This window comes from Eleutherodactylus coqui, chromosome 9, assembly GCF_035609145.1.
Source record: "Eleutherodactylus coqui strain aEleCoq1 chromosome 9, aEleCoq1.hap1, whole genome shotgun sequence".
Taxonomy (NCBI): Eukaryota; Metazoa; Chordata; class Amphibia; order Anura; family Eleutherodactylidae; genus Eleutherodactylus; species Eleutherodactylus coqui.
In genome coordinates, this window is record NC_089845.1 from 31,213,970 (window position 1) to 31,233,373 (window position 19,404).

Here is a 19,404-nt window from a genome sequence, read left to right on the forward strand (position 1 = left end):
CTTTCCTATGGGTTCCTTCACATTAGTGATGTTTTGTAGGTTGCGACGTTGGCAGAAAAAAAATTTCCGGCATGCTGAATATTGCTGCGATGTTTTGTAGCCCGTGTTTCTCTATTGAGTCTTACTTTGTGTTGCATTGCACGAAAAAGCGTTTTTTGGGTGGTGCCGGGCAGCCTTTACAGTAGAAAGTCCTACTGTTTCCACTAAAATAAACCCTGTTTACATTAAAAAAAAAAAACACCTAAGAGGCACTGCCCTCTCCGCCGCACTTCTCGCAGGTCCCTGCCACACTTTTCTGTAGCCTTAAGCCAGTGCTTCCTGGTCAGGGATTCAAAAACCCCGCCTCCAGAAAGCGCTGGCTCTGATTGGCTGAGCTGCGGTGCTCGAGAATCAGTCAGAGCCAGCACTTCCTGGAGGAGGGGTTTGTGAACCCCTGACCAGGAAGCTCTGGGTGAAAACTGCAAGCAAGTTTGCCGGAGCTGCAGAGAAGTGCGGCGGAGCCGGACAGCGCCTCCTAAGTAAAGAGTTGTGTGTGCTTGTTTTTAAAGGCAGATGGGGCTTATTTTGGAGGTAGGACTTATAGTTCGCCGTTAATCTTTTTGCAGGCATAAAAAAGTTAGCTTATTTACACGTTGTTACATGAGAAAAGTGATTGTTTAACCATTCGCACTCATTGGTGCAGACAATGTGAACGACTGTACGATAGGCGAACACCATTCCAAATGAAACTGCAGAAGATTTATTCGCACCTCTGAGCCCGTACCACCCAGCCAGGACGTAAACTTGCATCCTGTGGCATTAAGGGGTTAAATGTTCCAGTTTGTAGAGTATATTCTTCCTACGATGAACAGGTAATCTTGTTTCAGTTTAAGTCATTCATTTGAGCAACCTCTCCGGATAGGGAATAACTTGCTGATTGTTGAGGCCGCTGAGCCCCTGCTGAGCTGTAGGGACTCCTGTCGCTGTAGGGATTGCTTCCTCCTCAGCAGTGACCTCCCTCCACCTGTCCAGGATGCATTGTGAGCACTCAAGTCCTTTCAAGTGACGGAGTGACAAATGCACGGCCTGCGCTCCGTCACTGAGGGATGTCCCTGCAGGGGAAGATGCAACAGTGACAGGAGAGCGAAACATGGGAGTCCTGTTTTCCAGGTCAGTAGGGGTCTCGGCAGTGAGACCCCCACCGATCAGCAAGTTATCCCGTATCTTGTGGCGAGGGGGTAAATTGATACCCTGGTACAACTCCTTTTGAATAGGGATTCTGTCACCAGATTATCTTGAGCTCCAAGTCACGGAGGCGGCCCATGCCGGCTTCTCACCACCCACATCATGGAGACTGGCAGCTCTGTGTATAGGGAGAGGGCAGCAACTGTGCAGCCGGCAGGTAGAGACTGGCGCGACCCGCCTCCATGACTCGGAGCTCTGCTCTTAGTCAAACTTCATGAACCTGATGACAAAATCCCTTTAACAAATAAGCTCTTTAGAAAGACCGTAATTGCTCTAGAATTCTGTTTCATGGTAAGAGTAAGTAAATGGGGGGGTTAAGGGGGGGATGCTTTGCCAGAGCACCCTGACTAGTATCCTGTGTGTGGCTACAGTATGGTTTCCATAAGATGTTTTGTACTCCTCTGCAAAGGTGTCATTTAGCAAAACTTTTCCTAACGAGGCTTTGCCCAAAGTAGTGCAGACTTAAGACCGCCAGAAATGGGTCCATTATGGATATTGGTAAAAAGGATTATTTTGGCATATTATTACATACGTACTGTGTATATGTTTTCATGAAGCAGCTGATGACCTTATACAGGCATGGGCCATGCTCTTCACATTCTAGAAACAGGCAGTTGTTGTTTCCCTTCTCCAGGTTCTTCTGTTGGGCCCCGCTCCCACCATGTCTTCAGTGTCTGTGTGTATATAGTAATAACCTACAAGGGTATGGAAAGTTAGTAACGACTGTCCAAAAAAAAAAGGCCTTGTGCTTTTTTTTTTCTCGTATGTTAACTCGACTTAAGTCAGGACCCTTTTTTTTTTCTTTTTTTTTTTCGGGGAGGGGGTGGGGTATCTTAATAGGTGAATACATTTTTTGAGGTTGCCCTCCTTATGACATTTTGGGGTAATACTAAAGCTTCAGCACAGCTGGTTACTTAAAGGGCTTCTCTCACTACTTAAACTAGCTTCACAGCCCCTCTGTCCTTTCTGGTTGCTGCTGACCAGGACATGTGACTGCTGCAGCCAATCACTAGCTGTAGAAGGTCACTGCTGTGGTCAGTGATTGGCTGCAGCAGTCACATGTCCTGGTCAGCAGCAACCAGCAAGGACAGAGGGGCTGTGAAGCAATTTTAAGTAGTGGGAAAGCCACTTTAGGCAATTCTTCACAGGGAACAATCTAGTCATATAGGATGGTTTTTGAAGTCTCTTATTTATCTGTTTTATTGACTCTTGCTCTGTATGTGATACAAACCAACTTATACTGATGTGTGTAATATATATAGAATTTTATTTTTTTTAAATATGCTAGTTTAGCTACTTTTTGGTCTCTTTAGTCCGAGTGGAAAGTGACTGTCTATGCACTTATTTGGCTACAGCTTGAATACAATATTCAATGTAAAGAAGCAGAGCTTCAGGTTACAGCATGAGGGAGGGATAGAGCAGCGACCTGCACATATGATGAGACAGAAGATCTCAGACTACCTAAGATTCAGGATTGATGAACAGTGGAGGATAGAAACCCGGCAAGATTTGTATTTACTGCTGTACTTGTCATGTAGTGGAATCTGACTGTTTGGCTTTGGCCCGCTGGTTCTATCCTGTCACAACGTAACCTCTGTTGCTGGCCATTGTGTGACTTGTATTCTGCACGTCTTAGCAGTTTTCCCTTCTGCAGGCTCCATCTTGAAGGGTGCATTCCCACACTAGAAAAACACTTGTGGGTAAGACTTTGTGCGGCTGCCAAAAGTCAAACTATCTTGCCAACTTGCCCTCATTGGCTGCCTTGGCTGGGCAGAGTCAACTGCAAGCAGTTTTTGTTAAGTGTGAACATACCCTTATTCTCAGTTTTCCCAGAGCTGGAGGGTGGAGACTAGCTGCTATGAAACCCTCCATACACTGAACATGGAGGAGACAGGAGATTCTGCTCCCATATCGTGATCTCTTCTATATACACAGAGAAGCAGAAGTAGCATGAGCCCCGTGTGGCACAGAGTGTTAAGGCAGCAGAAATGCAGTCCATAAACTCGCACCCTGTGTGGTTCAAGTAGCCGTCTCAAGGTATAATCTGCCTTCTGTCCTTTCGAGGTCAGTAAGTGAGTACCCAGCCTGCCTGGGGGGGGTAAAGATAACTAGGGAAGGCAATGGTAAAAACAGTCTGCCAAGAAACTGTCAAAATGTGATGTCACCCTAGGAGTCATAACTATTATGGAGAAGTACTGAATAGTGTAGATGTGACTTCAGTAGCGCTGATTCTCTGCTTCTCTCACTGGAGGGAGCTGCTCCTCCCTCTTCTCTCCATAGACTTCTATAGGGAGCGTGTAATTTGACCTGTTAGCCTGTTTCTTCTACCAAGAGATATTGTCAGTTTTTCAGAGTGAAAAGTTTAGGAGGGAGGAACTGATAACTGGAGAAAGAAGCATTTGTTTTCTACCAAGATGCATCACTTTCTTATATATTCTCTATACTATTGCTTTGTGCAGAGTTTACTGAAACTGCAGTGACAATTAAAGCGCATAGGCCCCATTGCAATATGTATGTGACTTTTTAAAAAAAAAATTTATATACATATATATACCCGTCCCTCAATTATCACACATAATTCATTGCACTGGTTACCTTATATGGGACAGAAGAATCATTTGAGACCACTTTGGCACCAGGGATTGAGTATTGCTGTAGCTTCTAGATCCCCCCTCTCCCCCATTAGTTATACTCTTGGATTATCCCAGAATTTGCAGGAAGATGAAGATTTTAATAATTTCTATATGGGTAACAGCATATGAGGCTTAGGGGAGCAAACTAATGTGTGTTAAGGCAGCAGAATGCAGTCCTAAGCTCTCATTCCTGACCTGAAGGTTGTGGGTTCAATCAATGCTTGGCTCAGGTAGCTGGTTTAAGGTTGACTAAGCCTTCCATCCTTCTGAGTTTCCAGCTTGCTGGAGGGTAAAAATGACTGGGGAAGGCGATGACAAACCACCCTGCAAAGACAGTCTTCCAAGAAAATGTCACTATGCGATGTCACCCTAGGAGTTGGTCATGACTCTGTGCTTGCACCCAGGGACTTTACCTTTTTTTTCTCAAATGCTGTCTAACGTATTTGGAGGCCATGCACTAGAGTTTGTCATGGGTCTAAATACTAAACGGGTTCACAAAAGTGTAGTTGAATTAAAAGGGAATCTGACGCCTACTTTTAGCCCTATGAGCGGCACTTGTGGGTTGAGAGTAGGTGGCCCGCTGAGTTAGTGTTGTTTTTTCCCCGGGGTGAGCGCTGGAAGCCTCCGCATTGCTGAGTAGTCCGCCATTCTAATGGGAAGACTACTTGGCAGCGCTTTGCTCAATGCATTGAGTGGCGACTGTCAGTGCTCACACCGGGGAAAAGGAGGTGATGATGGAGGTAAGTAGAACACCTTCCTGGGCTCAGCGGGTCACCTACCTCTAGTCCTAGGAGCTAGGCTTATGTAAAAGTGGGTGACTGAGTCTTCAGTGTCTCCCGTTTCCTATAGGTTCCCTTGACTTTCCCTAATTTGCTTTCAAACTAGTTACTTCTGTCCACTTGCCGAATACCTCTAGCGTTGTGGGCCGACTTTAGACTAAATAAAGGCAGCGAGGAATGTAATTATTTGCTATTTTAAATATTTATTTGGAATCCGTCCCACATACTTTCTGTCTAGAAGAAATGATATTCTTAAATTTGAGAATTTTATAAATACGTAGAGGTCACACATTTCTCAGAGGCAGATGGTCAAATAACAAGCCAAGGCAAGAAGATAAGTGAAATCTGTGGATGTCTTGAAGCTGAGCACATCCTTGGTTCACCACAGGAATGGTAAATAGAGGGCCATTTGTGGAACATGTCATTTTCAATGAATCTGCATTCTGTTCCAATTACAAAGCACCAGCACAACGTGATTAACATCATCCGGCGTTCGGGAGACATTAGAATTCTGCAGATTTCAGCCAAGTCTAATAAATTCAAACTTAACATTAAATAATCTTGATTGCTTTGTAAAAGGAATTAGCATCCAATATTTGTAGTTCTCGAGACATTCTTAAACATATCACTATAATACTCTGACAGACTCTGTTTAACTGCTTCAGGAATCCTTCCAGCTTCTAAACATTTCAGGCTCTGCTCACAGCTCTCGGAGGCTCGGTTTGGGGCTCGGGTGCAAATTCGGTATAAAATCTCAGACAAATTGGCGCAGTGGGCTGCACAGTTTTGTCTGGGAAAATGCCAAGAGGAATGACCGGCGCCCAACAGACTCTATCATAGCCAATGGAGTCGGTCAGTCGGCTTTTGTTTCTATCACAGGTCAATCCATCCCTGACTGGCATTCTGTTTCCATGATGGAGCAGGAAACCAGAATGCCACAGCTGTGCACGTCGCCCAGTGTTACCTTCCACTATGATAATGAGGTATTTAAGTTTTCACTACAGAACAGAAAGTGCGGCTCAGTGGCCAAAGTGAAAACTGCAAGATTTAAGGATCTTGCTTGAATATATATAATGATGTGGAAATTTTTTTTATAAGAATCACCAAAAGTTTTAGTAGCTTTTTAACATAAGAACTTCACTTAAACAAGAAGTAGTTTTCTGATGACCCATTCTTTTTAACATATTTTATGGTCAGGGAAACCACACTTCTAGCTTGTCGATGTTTAAATCTACTGCAATGTGAAGGAATGCTAGGGGACTACTTGATTAAATTTATTGCTTGAACATACGCTTGCCAGTTCTCTCATCCCAGCTGTATCGCAGCATTCATGCCCGCTGCACAGTCATATATTTTGTATCTGGTCGTGGCAAACTTGGAAGTTCCATTACATTTTCAGCCATTATGTAATTAAATGGGGTTTCCTAAATCAGCACGCCTGCACCTATAAAATAAAGATGGGGTACATAGAAGTCATCTAGACCCTAGCTGCTTAACTTGTGTGTACCCTAGGGGGTGGGTATTTGCATGGTGCTCATGCTCTGCTTTTAATATGCAGCGAATTGGATGATCATAGCATTGTAAATACCGATGTAACTTGTTCAGTAGGGGGCAAAACTAATGTAGTCTTCTAATGGATCGAACTGACATAATTAATTTTAGACCCTGTAACGAACAGTATCTGGTGGCTGCACACAAAAAACTAGGAGTTCTAGTGGAAAGCTCCAACATCTGGACTAAAGGTAACTTTACACAGGAAGGTTATCACTGGAAACGGTGAAGTTGGGTGATGATCATCCCGCATACATGTAGCCGCCAACGGGCGTTGAGCGAGAAATCGCTCACCTGTCAGTCGCCTGGCTATTAGTAAAACTAAAAGCCAAGTGACTGAGCTGTGTAACCAGGAGCCACCCAATGTTTGAGCGACTCCTGTTTACTGTGACTGGAGGCGGTGGCCGTTACGATCCCGGGCCGGTCCACCTCATTCACGTAAAAATGCGTAAAGCACAGGAGTGATAGTCAAGCGGTAGTCCATTGGACGGCTGTTGGGGGGGCTAATGCAACTTGTGTAACGGAGCCTTGAGGGGACATGTGCTTCAGCTTGGATGGGATGTATACAAGTCATAGGACTTGTCAATGTGCTTAGTGGTTGTTAGAATAGTAAAGAGGATATGTTCTAAGGAAGCCCCAGGCAGACAGTACTTCTCTTGTACCTCTTTGCTCAATGGTACTGTAAGATTATCTACCCTTTTTTCTTTTTTTAAAAACCTTTTTGTAATGGACAATTTATGGGGGCCAAGAATGAAACGGCTGTAATTGACAAAGTATGACTAGCGGCGCTCATTCATTACTGTTCACACACAGCAGATCTGCTTTGTGGGGCTGAATAATTGCTCATACTGGTTTTCCCCCCAAAAAATAAGCCCTACCCCTATTTTCATTAGGAGAGGGGACTTGAGCTATAAGCCCTAGCAAATTGAAAAAAAAGGAAACTATCAATACTCGCCTAGCCGGCGGCATCTGGTCCCCGTGGCTGCGGCAGGCTGCCGTGTCCTCTGCACTGACACAGCGCTCTCCTTCTGGTGACAAGGCTTTGAATACCCTGCTTCCAGCAAGCGAGAGCTGTGATTGGATCGAGCGCCAGCCAATCAGACCCGGCGCTGGATCATTCACAGCCATTCAGGGAATGATATCACTAAATGGCTGGGATTGGTTGAGCCACAGTGCTCGTGAGCCAAATGCAGCACTCACTTTCTGGAGGCGGGGTATTTAAAGCCCTGTCACCAGAAGGAGAGTTCTGTGTGAACGCCGAGGACACTGCAGCCTGCTGCATCGCCGCCGCAGATCAACGCCAGGGACCCAGAGGCTGCAGACCAGGTGAATATAAGCCCCCTTTCCCCTTGAAAATAAGACACTGCATCTTTTGGGTCAAAAATTAATATAAGACAGTCTCTTATTTTGGGGGTAACATGGTATTATACTTCCTTAGAGCATTTTTTTATGCTTGCATGAACAAGCAAATCGGCTAACAAGCACTCGTAGGCTTGTTTGTTGGCTGATGTCTTGTATATGTACTTGGGCAAAATATGGGGGAAATAGTTGTCTGGGAGGAAGTCTTGAGCTCCATATTCAATCTGTGTAAAAGTACCTTTTAAAGAGACTGTCACCTACTTGTAGTCCTATGAGCTGAGCTTACGGGCTAAAAGTAGGTGACCCTCTGAGTCTGGGGATGTAAGTGTTGTACTTACCTGCCCTGTTGTTCCCCCAATGTTAGTGCCGGTAGCCGATACTCACCGCATTGTGCAGCACTGAGCATTGACTTCCAGCGCTCGCTTCGGGGGAACGATGGGGAAGGAAAGTAACACCTCTTAAGATTATTAATTAAATGGGGTTGATGTGAACTCATGTAGGAACCCCCAAAACCTCAAGTAACTGTAGGTCTCTCTAGTCTCTGCTATGGTCAGTGTTTGTCACGATCAAATAAAATGGACACAAGACAAAATTTCTATTCTTTGGCGGTATGGAATAAGAAAAATGCTAATCTGAAATATGCAAAGTAAAACCTAGTCCCCTCCCCACACCCCTTCCTCCCCCTGACCACTTTTTCACTGATTTGCCCATAAAACAAAAGCACAAAGGTTTGGATTGCTCGGGTCTAAATGCAATGTATCAATAAAAGAACCGTAGCTTCCTCTTGGGCAGAGTCTTCAGTCTATGGCCTCGGTGGCTCTCTGTGCATGGCTTTAGTAACGTCATGAAGCAAATCGTACCCATGCCACCATGCTGGACTACCACTTATCTGTACTGCATTATGTAGGTCCAGTAAAGCGTTCTACAGTATGGACAGAGCAGTAGTCCAATATGTTGGGTACTCGAGACTCTTTAAGCAAAGTGTCCCTTTTGAATAGCCTGAAAGCAAGTTTATAACTTATTGTTCGGCTCCAACAGACACAGTAATGTTATATTATGTCCTGAATGAAAGGTCATGAGATTCTCAGTAATGGCATGGAAAAGAGAGACGAATTGCTCCAGCCTTGCAATCCCCTGGCTCCATCCCAAACACCAGAGTGGTAGCCTAAGCAACAATAATGATGTGATATGCATACCTGATTATCTGGCCTCCGATTATTTTTTTTGGAAACCTCGTAAATGTGGTTTCAGTTGGTGACCGCACACTTATAGTTTACACTGCTTTCTCTATTCCAATCCTGCATCCTATAAAACTGAGTGTTAGGGTTCGTTGGCATCGGAGGTTCTGTTTGGTTCCTCCATCGCTGATTTCCTCTAGTAAATGGGATGAAATGGGGCTACACGCTACCCGGTGCCATCATGTAAATTTCGGCAAAATACCGAACTACTAGCCAGTAATCTAATAAATCTTATTCTAGTCAATGGGAGTTCATTGGGCCCCATTTGTCATAAGACAGAGGTGTTGGGCCAGAGGGTTCTTCCCAGAAAGGAGCCGGAAACTGAAGCTATCGAATGCTGATGTGAACGGGCTAGAACTGTACATTGTATTTTGGTTAGCCTTAAAATCTCATTGTTGGCTTCTAGTATAAAGCATGAAGATTTAAACCTTCTAGCAATGCTAAATCTCCTGGTTGGACACCTCCTTCATTGTCCCTACAGTAGATAAAGGTTCCAGTCCGAGGGACTACTGTTGGGCACACGAGCACCCAACCGTTGGCCCAACTGCTATCACAAAGGAGCGCTAGTTGTTGAGGGACTGAAGGTGGAGCGTGCCAGCAATTTCTTCCGGCCACCCACGTCCATTCTTATTGAACAGGCGATCATTCAAAGATTCATTGCGTTGAAGTGAAATGACTACTGAGCGATATTGTTGTGTACAAGAGATAACCAATGCCAAAAGTTGTTGTTTCGATCAGTTATTTAAATGACAATTGCGCTATGGAAATGTACCTTTAAGTTTTTTCCAGGCAGTGTCGGCTGGCGCTGCTGAAATACACCGGGGTTGGAGTGGAAGCCACTGCTCCATCTCCTGTGTAGTGGCCAGAGCTTGTAATTACAGGTGCAGCTCTTGTTGAAATCAGCGGGACCTCAGCCTGCAATTACAAGCGAAGCTCCCATTGTTTTCGATGAGCTGCACCTGCAATTACATGCGCCGGCCACTACACGGGTCAGAGCAGCTGCTTCGCTCCAACTCCCGGTATATCCTGGTATTGACAGCCAACATTGCATAGAAAATGCCTTAAAGCAGCTTGAGATGACGTAGATCCTTTACACCGTCTGTGACCTGTCTATCACTAGTGAATTTTGTCTCCCTGCTAGGACTAACGTTAATTTGTGAAAAATTACACCAATATACCTGAATACCTGTTTTTACAGATTCCTTTTCAGGATAATGGCTCCTTCACATCACTGCATGCTTTTTCCATCTGGGAGTTATGTAGAACTCTGCCCCCGAGGCTCCGGACAGACCCTCCTAATCTGATGTGTACATGAGAAGTAACACCATTTGTGTTTCTTAGGTTTATAACTTGCATTTATCACAAGTTTCTCCTGAGCTGAGGTCTCCCCTACAAGGTACATGGATGAAAGGAGATCCTGCTGCCTAAGGCCAGTTTTGCTCTGGGGTGTCCGCGCTGCATGTCAATTTCCGCACTGATTTTGAGCGGATTTTCTCTGCCCAATGAATGAGGTTGAAAATCCCATTGCTGTTACTGTAGATGCCGTGGATTTTTCACACAGACATTCCACTCAGAAAATCTGTTTCATGTGCTTATTGCAATCAAAAGCATCAAAAGCATGGAAGATGTTATACAGCAGTACTGAGCAGTGTAGTGGTGAATCTAGCACGGAGGTGAGTTCTGGTAAAACATTCTAACTAGAAGTAGTACTGCTCATTTACTTTCTACGGTTTGAACTAGCGTAACTGAGTTGTGCCAGAGACACTGGTGCAACCTGCATTTGAAAGCACATGGGCACCAGTCTGTATGCTGTTGATATACAAGGCAATGCACATTTGTATGTATTGGTATGTGCTATTTTTTTTTTCCATTGATTGCACAGGAGTAGGACATGTCATGAGATTTTTCACACTTTTTCCCCACGAGCGTATGTCGGCCGCCGTTTTCACGGATGGCCGATATACGCTACAATGGGAGAGCTAAAACTGGTGAACAAGCGCATGAATCAAATGTTTGTGCGTCCGTTCAGACAGCATGGGTCCCGGCACATATACGCCGAGACTACCATGCCATCGCCCCTTTTCCCGCCTCCCCCATCGCAGGCTCACCTGTCCTGTCCTCTCCTCCCTGTTCGTTCCTTGCAATGGGAGGGGGCTGGATGGGGGTGGAGGTAAGTGCTGTCCCGCCTCACCTCCTATTGATGGCTATGGATAAGGGGCGGAAGCTTGGCTCCATCCACGTCCTGCCACTTGTCCACAGCAAGCAATGGGAGAAGGCGGGACAGGCTGGCGCTTAGCCCTGCCCCATCCCAACCCCTCCCATTGCAAAGAAAAAGCGGGGAGAAAAGGACAGGTGAGCTTGCACAGGGGGAGGAGTGCAGAGGGAGGGTGTTGAGCAGCCACGCTGCTAAACTCCCTCTGTCCGCTGCCATGGGCTTCCATAGGAGCCCATGCAGCAACCAACGTATTCCGGCCCAAAAGATAGTTCCAGGACTATCTTTTGGGCCCGACCTAAAAATGCCCGGCGCTATATTGGGCTGGCCAGGCGCTTTTACATCTCAGGCATCCGGCCATGTGATCTGATGCATTGGAATTCATTGCATCAGATCCCAGCATATGGTAGCCGGCTGATATACGCTCGTGGGAAAGAAGCCTTAATATGTGTTTGTATGGAAAGAAAAAAGGCCAAGTGTCTTCATGGACTATAATTGGGCCTTCTGCTGTCCGGGGAATTAAACTAACAGCACGTGGCCTGAAAATACTCTAGTGTGTCACATTGTCTTGGAGTAGGATTACTAGGTAAGAGACCACCTCAAAATCAGCCAGCAGCTTCCTACAACTTCATAGCTCACAATTACTAGTGGGTTATTTGACATCTATGGCGTTGCTCTGTGATAAGCCATTGGAAAGTAAGGGGCACCATACACAGTTCTCGGGGGTCCTCTGAGGTCTAGATCTGCAACTGACAGAAGAGTGCAGAAGAACTAAGAACTTTAGGAAATTCTCACTTTTTTGCTGTGTTGAATATATACTGTATGTTGTACTAAACATTTCATAACCACTTCTATGGATGCTCTGCTGTCCAATGAGCGGCTCAAGCTTGGCATTAAGCCTTTCCAATCCAATTAGTATCCTGGTTTTCCTAGGGGGCTTACTCTTTTTCTGCCGTTAGACAACAGCACTATCTGCTGGCTAAAGCCAGTACTGCATGAGGTGACACATTGGATAGGCTCTGACAGCAGAGAGGCTGGCAATATACAGTAAGAGAACCCCGACGGATGTCTTCCAACATCGGAGCTGTACAGCCTTAAATCCTAATGTCTTCACAGGTCAGACAGCGGATCGGAAAGGGTTAACAGCAGAAACGACTACATTCTCCATGATGAAACAATTATGAAATTTTCAATATAAATACGTTTTCAATGAATGTTAATTTTTTACATCTGGGGAATTTAGATCAATAATGAGAACGGGCAATGTGGAAGAAGAGAGAAATATCCGGAGCAGCTGGTGGGTGTAGAACTAGGGACTCTCCATGTAAAGCAGGACTCGTGGTTATGGGTGTCAGCTATATTACTATGAAAATAGTGGTATATAGATGTGTTTGTACTGAGACATAATATTTAATGATGGACCATAGTGGTCAGGAAAGACAGGATTACTCTGATTTAAATAAGCTCTGTCGCTTCAATAAACTTTGCATAAATCAATAATACTAGTAGATATGACACTTTGTAATAGACCTCATTAAAGAAAAATGCCTCCTCAGCTGCTCCTTCCCTCCATCCTGCATTGATTGTTCCCTCTGGAATCTATCATGAGATGGATCAGCTCACTGAGGATTCTGGTTACGTGTTGCCTATAAGTCTATGATGTATTTGGCGGAGGTTCTAGTATGTATTCTCATTGCAGTGCTGGATTAATTAACTACTCTGCTCAGTAGTGCTGCATAATGTCCAAGATATTGATGCCGCATTTTGAGGGTGTACTTCAGAGAAATGAGGGACTGGGGGAGCTTTTCTGTGTTTAGTGTATGGCAGACTGTAACAGCTGGTCTCCAGCCACTAGCTCAGGGAAAACTGAGAATTGAAGATGAAGTCTGCAGAGAGAAAACTAGTTAAAATGTCATATAATGGTCAAAAGTGGTATTTCTTACGTACATACACAGCAGCTTATTCTGAAAAGTCACCTGAAACAACATACACAGTGTGGATAAATTTAGAGGATGCAGCACTATACAGAAGGTAATAGAAGGAAATACGTGTGAACACCAAAGGCCTAACAGGATTCACAATGTAGTTGACACACGCGCACACACCTCTCTCCACCAGCCAAATTTCTTAGCCGGTTTGGCTCTCTTCAGGCCCAAAGAAGGAGCCAGCTCAGAATCGCGTAGCCAATAAAGCACTGCAGAATGATCGTCCCCGTCGTCCTCCTGGGTTAACAGCGGTGCCGACCATCTCCGCTCTTCCTGCCTTGTGGTCTCTTCCAATATGGAATTTTTATAAGAAGCTTTAGTACAGTTTATATATCACACAAGTGCTGCTCATGCTATATGTTCAGGGTCATACCATAACTATGTGGGTATCAACAGTAGAACAATGATCAAGGCAGTGTTTAACCCCTTACAAAAGGGGCCATACACTTTTGGGGGATTTTACCAATGTGGTGATTTTAAGGGCTATTTCTTTTTTTCTTTTTGTGGTTTATAGGGCTATTTTATTTCATTGCTTTCCTTATTTATTTTTGTTACAGATGAAGGCTAAAGTTATTTTTTTTTTTTTTTAAATTGGTATTTTTTTTTTTTACCAAAATGAACTATAAAGTACAGTTCCTTATCTTGTTTTGATGTATAATTTGTATAGTCTCCGATTACAGGGCAAATATGGCAATGGTTTAGGTAGGTGTTTTGTCTGATATATTAACTTAAAAAAAGGTTTCCCATGATGCCATATGACCTGCTGGGGGTCCTTCATAATGTAGTTTTTTCTTTTTTCTATTTCACACTTTACCACAGTAGCCGGGGCATCGTTCAGCCCCTGCTACAAAAGAAAACATCCCCTTGTAGTGACAACCATCTCTGCCAGTGCTGATCTGGGTCTGCTAGGACCCTGCAGCTCTGCCTCGGCAGGGGACACCCGGTGGTTGCTGGGTTGAATAGTGGAAGCGACACTTGAGTTCTATGTAGCCCACAAAAGAGAAGGCAGAAGTTAAAAAACTGCTTATCTTCTCCTCTGGGTCCTTGGCTGTCACTACCATCTGAGGACCTGACATGTTTTTGCTTAATTGTTGGAGCTTTAATCCTTTGCTGTATTTTTACTATCGCATGAGATTCGGACCAAGTGTCGTAAATTTATGATACTTGGTCCCTATCGGGTTCTTCTTGCATTGAAACGACGATTAGTTGGTCCAAGCAAACGACTCGTTCACTTGTTCCATCGTCCATCTACGCTCTCTATAGATAATCGTGTACATTTTTTCATCATGGCTCATTCAGTGTATTGTTGGTCTGTTGGCGTCTGGAAATGGTTTGCAAGTGACTGAACAATCGCCTCTTACCCAGAATGCCAGGCAAACGACAAACAGTGATTATCTACATAGAATGTACAAGGAGCGATAAGTGAACAAACAACCATCCCATCGCCGGCCATGTTTATACTGAACTAGTATTCACTTTCACACGACTCGGCGGTTATTTCAGCGATAAGTGATATCCAGATATGAACACTAGGGGCGCTCTTACACGGAATGATTCCGGATGTGCTTGCGTTAGGATTTAACCAAGTAGCACCGCACCTATCTGATATCATAGACCTGTAGATGCTGGACTGGGGGAGAACGTCAGCAGGCAGTAGGTATGCGTTTGATGTTGGATTTACTGTGCGGAGTATTTGCTGGTTTTAGGATCTTTTCCTTGTTAAATGAAGGTAGTTTGAAGGAAACTTTTGTATTTCCTTACAAAAATAATTCTGACACCGATCAGCTGTCACATTAAAACCATTTCGGGCAGAAGAAGCTCTTGGGCCCCAATGCAAAACCTGCAACAGGGCCCCTAACTATAATGCTTTATTCATAGTACTGGGCTCCCTATATGGAGAAGAGAGGCCTTATGGGCCCCTTAAGGCTCCTGGGCCGGATGTACCCACATCCCCTATAGTTATGCCAGTCCGTATGGGTGCTCTGAACAGTCTATAGCTGTACAAGCCTGTGTAGAGCAGACTGATGCACGATGTCCTGACACTGTTGTAGCTTAACCCCTTAACACCACAGGATGTAAACTTTATGTGAATGGTGCGGAATCAGTAGCTGAGCCTGCGCCATCCAGCAGCTGGACTTGGCTGCTACCAATAGCCAACCTCTCGCATGGACAGCGACTCCCTTCTGTTCACGCCTTACATGCTGCAATGTATGTAGAGCGCAGCATACAAGGAGTGTACTTCATCTGTGACGTCATCGGAGCCCCGCAAGGTAATTGCAGATGTGTGGGTTTACCCTGCCAACAGGACTCCAAATACTGGCGTCCTGGCTTTCATTGATCTGCACTGCAATGCCTTATCGCTTATAGTAACGAAGTCCTGCAATGCCTTATAGCGATCATAGCTGCTATGTTCAGAGTTTCCGAAGGGATATAAAAAGTGTAAAATAAATAAAAATGGACAATTTTTTTTTTTTTTTTTTCCTTTACTATTTATATTAATTTTTTTAAACTAAAAAAACACACATTTGGTATCATTGTGTCCGTAACGACCTGTACAATAAATTGAACACACTATTTATCCTGCATTGCAAAAACAGTTAGAATATAATATATAAAAATTGTGTGTGTGTGTAATATATATTTATTTATTGAAAACTAAAAAATGGAGGGTGTTTTAGAGCGGCGCCATCTGCTGTTCATATTTTGAGTCTGCCTCCCTAATATTTCCAAGGTGGTCACACATGCTCAGTCTTGCTGCTTTCTGTGCTCCGCTCGGTCTGTGAAGGGATCCCTGGTGCGGTGAGCGGCTGCTTCTGAAGTCATTGCATCTTACCTGATAGCGGGTGTGATGCTGGGCAAGTAATAAGCTGAAGACAGCATTACTGCAGAGAGGAGACAGAGTAGTTGCGGCCGCCCTGGAACATCTCCTGAGGTGGGCGCAAACAGCAGGTGGCGCTCTTTATATTTACACTGAAAAAGTTTAAAACTACGGTCTGACTAGAACTATAAACCATATTCTTCGTGAGCCATCCCCTTTAAGCGGGTATGCCCAGCGCCCCTATAGACGTGGTGGTATCAAATGCTGCAGCATTTCGGAATAAACACACACAAGTTTTACTCAGTCACCGAGGCGTAAATCGGCACCACATAGCAATTCTGCGCCAAGTTCTGCGCAGATTTTTTAAACATTTTTTCAAAACCATGTGGATGAGATGGTAATCTAGAAAAAAATCCAGCACCGGGTTTAGGTGAAAAATATAAAGTTTTACTCCCCTTTCGTAACGGACTAATCTCTGTATGGTTGGGTCTATCGAAGTCTGGTTGGCAGACTCTGGAGACTTCCTTGCACGGACTGAGTCATAAGCGGTGAGCTGGATATCTATCCGTATGTGGAGGAGATCTGTATAAAATGCCAGTATACGTATATATGCCCCATCAGGGGTGCCCATGTCTGTTCTCTGCCTGAGGTGAATGGCCCCTAAAAGAAAAATAAAACATTACTTCACTGACAAAGGAAAAATAATTGTATATGTATAATCTGCACACAAGGCGGCACGCACCTGGGGCGGCACTCTGTTTTAACACGTTCCCTACCTGGGTGATTGAATTATGCGTGTGACCTGCCCACAACGTAGAAAATGTATCTGAAAACGAATAACCCAATAAAACAATTACAATTCTCCAAATATAACAATAATCCTTATTACTGGAGTCAGTTCATTCTATAAATACGGCACCAGAACCAAGATCCGTAAAGGGATAAACTGTAAAGTGAAGTCAGCCCCTGCTATTAAGTCTGTACTTCCTAACACAACCTGAACCATGGTAAAGTATGATGGGAGTTGTTACAAACAAGAAGGCTACTGCCCATCATCACTCTACAGACCATACAGTGACTACAGGACTGATCAGAGGCAGCCGGTGGCACAATAAACAATAACTTAGGGATTTGCACATTACATCTCTAATTGGCATTGTTTTCTTCTCCACCTAGTCCAGACCAACATGACGGCTTGTCCTGAACCCAGCTTGTCCCTTCAGAGGTTGCCACACAGATGTCTTTGGTTATTTGCGTTTTCATATCAGTTATGCCTATATTAAGAAACCTTCTAAAGATGCCACACATGGTTCCCTCTAAATACTGTATAATTCGTAGCGCCCCGCGTAATGAACAAGCCGCATGGTCCCCTTGTAGTAAATAGAGCTGCAGTGTCCCCTTGTAAAGTAGCCATACTGTCCCATGTAGTGGTAGGCATAATATCCCCTGTAGTAATAGCCGTACTATCGCCCATCCTCCTCCTTTGGAACGACGCAGGTGACCCAATGACGTTGCACCGTCTGTGTCACATAGAAGACACCGGGTGGTGGAGCAAGGAGAATAGGGCGGCTTTCAGCACGGTTGCTGCCACTATTTATTATCTGTGTCTAAGATGCCAATACAATGCACTTCAAATGTAGTCAGAGGATCAGCAGGCGGCACCAGCGGCCCACCGATCCCAGGCAGCAGGGCGGCCCATCGGCAATCTGCCCAGCCATCTCCTGCATTTGGGGAGGGGCGCACTACCTGCGACAGAGTACTCGACTCTCCCCTGGCTTCCGTGTGTCTAAAATGTAGGGGCCTTTTTTTTTCTTATGTAATCTGGAACTGTAATCGGAAAATTTATTTTGAAAATGACTTTCCACCAAGGTATAGATGCTATACAGGCAAAACACAACCTTATTTACTATACAACCGGCTCGTGTTGCAATGCCTATGGGATTTGGAATTTCAAGCAGCAAGTATAGGAATGTCCCTTGTGTGCCATTATCGGCAAGTAAACAACGCAAAAGTCTGACCTAGTTTGAGGAACTCTATTATATAGAATGGTTTTCTAAAGCCGTCATCTTGAGGACGTCCAGTATGGCTGTATCTTAGTAAATTGGCATCGTTGCGTATTGGCCAGTTTAGGAACCCAACATGTAACTGAAATGCTGCCATGATGGCCGGTATATACATACTCGGGCGTTTTCATTTCAAGTCCATAGACTATATATCTATATAGGTATAAAAGAACCAAATTGGAGTAGAACCGGCCACAGTAGAAGCGTACCAGGAGCTAGTCCTTTTAGTGGGACTTTACCGACTACCAAGGTCTAGTCTACATTCACATCTTCTATATGTTTGTCTGTCTGGAGCATCACACACAAGCTGTACGACCGATTGATATGACCTTTTGCACACTCGACCCGGAGAAGGTTGTAGGATAAAAAATTCTGAAATGTTGTTGTCTTGGCAACCCTATTTGCATATTTTTGCCTTTTGCTTGAATTTTAATGCAGCAACCCCCAAATTTGTTCTCCTTTAATGGATTCTATATACTGTTTTTAGTATTCCTAGTTGTTTCCAACAAGTAATTCCCACTAGAAGAGTGTTGAACATTTGTTTCAGGAAATGATCCCTCCCCAGACAGGAATACATGGAGCAAATTTATGAACCCCAGCCCTCATTTATCAAAACTGTCTACATAACAAGAAATCAACAAACAGTTAAAAACGCTTTTGTTGTCCATAGCAACCAATCACAGTGCAGCTTTCATTTTATCTTGGCAATAAGAGCATTGAAATCTGTTACCCATAACAACCAATCACAGAGCAGCTTTCATTTTACTTCCGCACTATAATATATAGCCAATACATGAACTTGGCATTGATCAGCATCAGTGTGCTTCCACATATTTATGCATATGTTCTGATCTCCTCTTTTCTTACTTAAAATGTCCCGGTTTTTTTGTATTGCACACGTTCTGTATCCGGTACCTGGGCTAGTCTTTAATATAATTTTATGGTGCCGAACATAAGAGATGGAACTACAGTAGGCCGTCACTAGCAGTAATGCTCATCTATATTTCCTTTGGATGGTCTCCTTTTTTAGTAGGACCCAAGTACTATATTCTTGCTTCTTCCCTCAGTTTGGGGTAGTTGGTTGGCCTTAATAGAAAGCACATTCAACTCTTTTGTGAGTAAAATAATTGATAGGCTAGATCTACGTATTTGGCTAACCGGATATATAAGTGAGACACTAAAGAAATTGTGTTCTACATTCTTCTGGTTTTTGCTCCAATTTGAGCACTACCCAATATTGGATCGGTCTTCAAAATCTCAGAAATACTAAATATTTAATTTATCACAAATTCTAATATATTAGGCCGGTTTCACATCTGTTCTGGAACTTCCGGTCGGAATCCGTCAGATTAGGCACAAAATCCTGGAAGAAGAATTACTGCCTGCAGCGCTTTCTTCTGGCTAAAAGCTGGGCTGCTGAGTCGAAGGTGAGCGGACCCATTCTGGTCAATGGGGCCAGTTCGCTGCTGTTCGGAACCATCCTAAAACGGAGCAGTTTGGCCGGGGGGATTCCCCTTTCCTGCTCACCGAATGGAACAGGAA

General features: G+C 44.2%; 1 protein-coding gene across 1 annotated transcript in view; it reads left to right on the plus strand.

Annotated features, from left to right (window-relative positions):
- BASP1 (brain abundant membrane attached signal protein 1) overlaps positions 1-19,404 on the plus strand; it is an 81,474-nt gene that overhangs the window by 7,842 nt on the left and 54,228 nt on the right. The window lies entirely within an intron of this gene.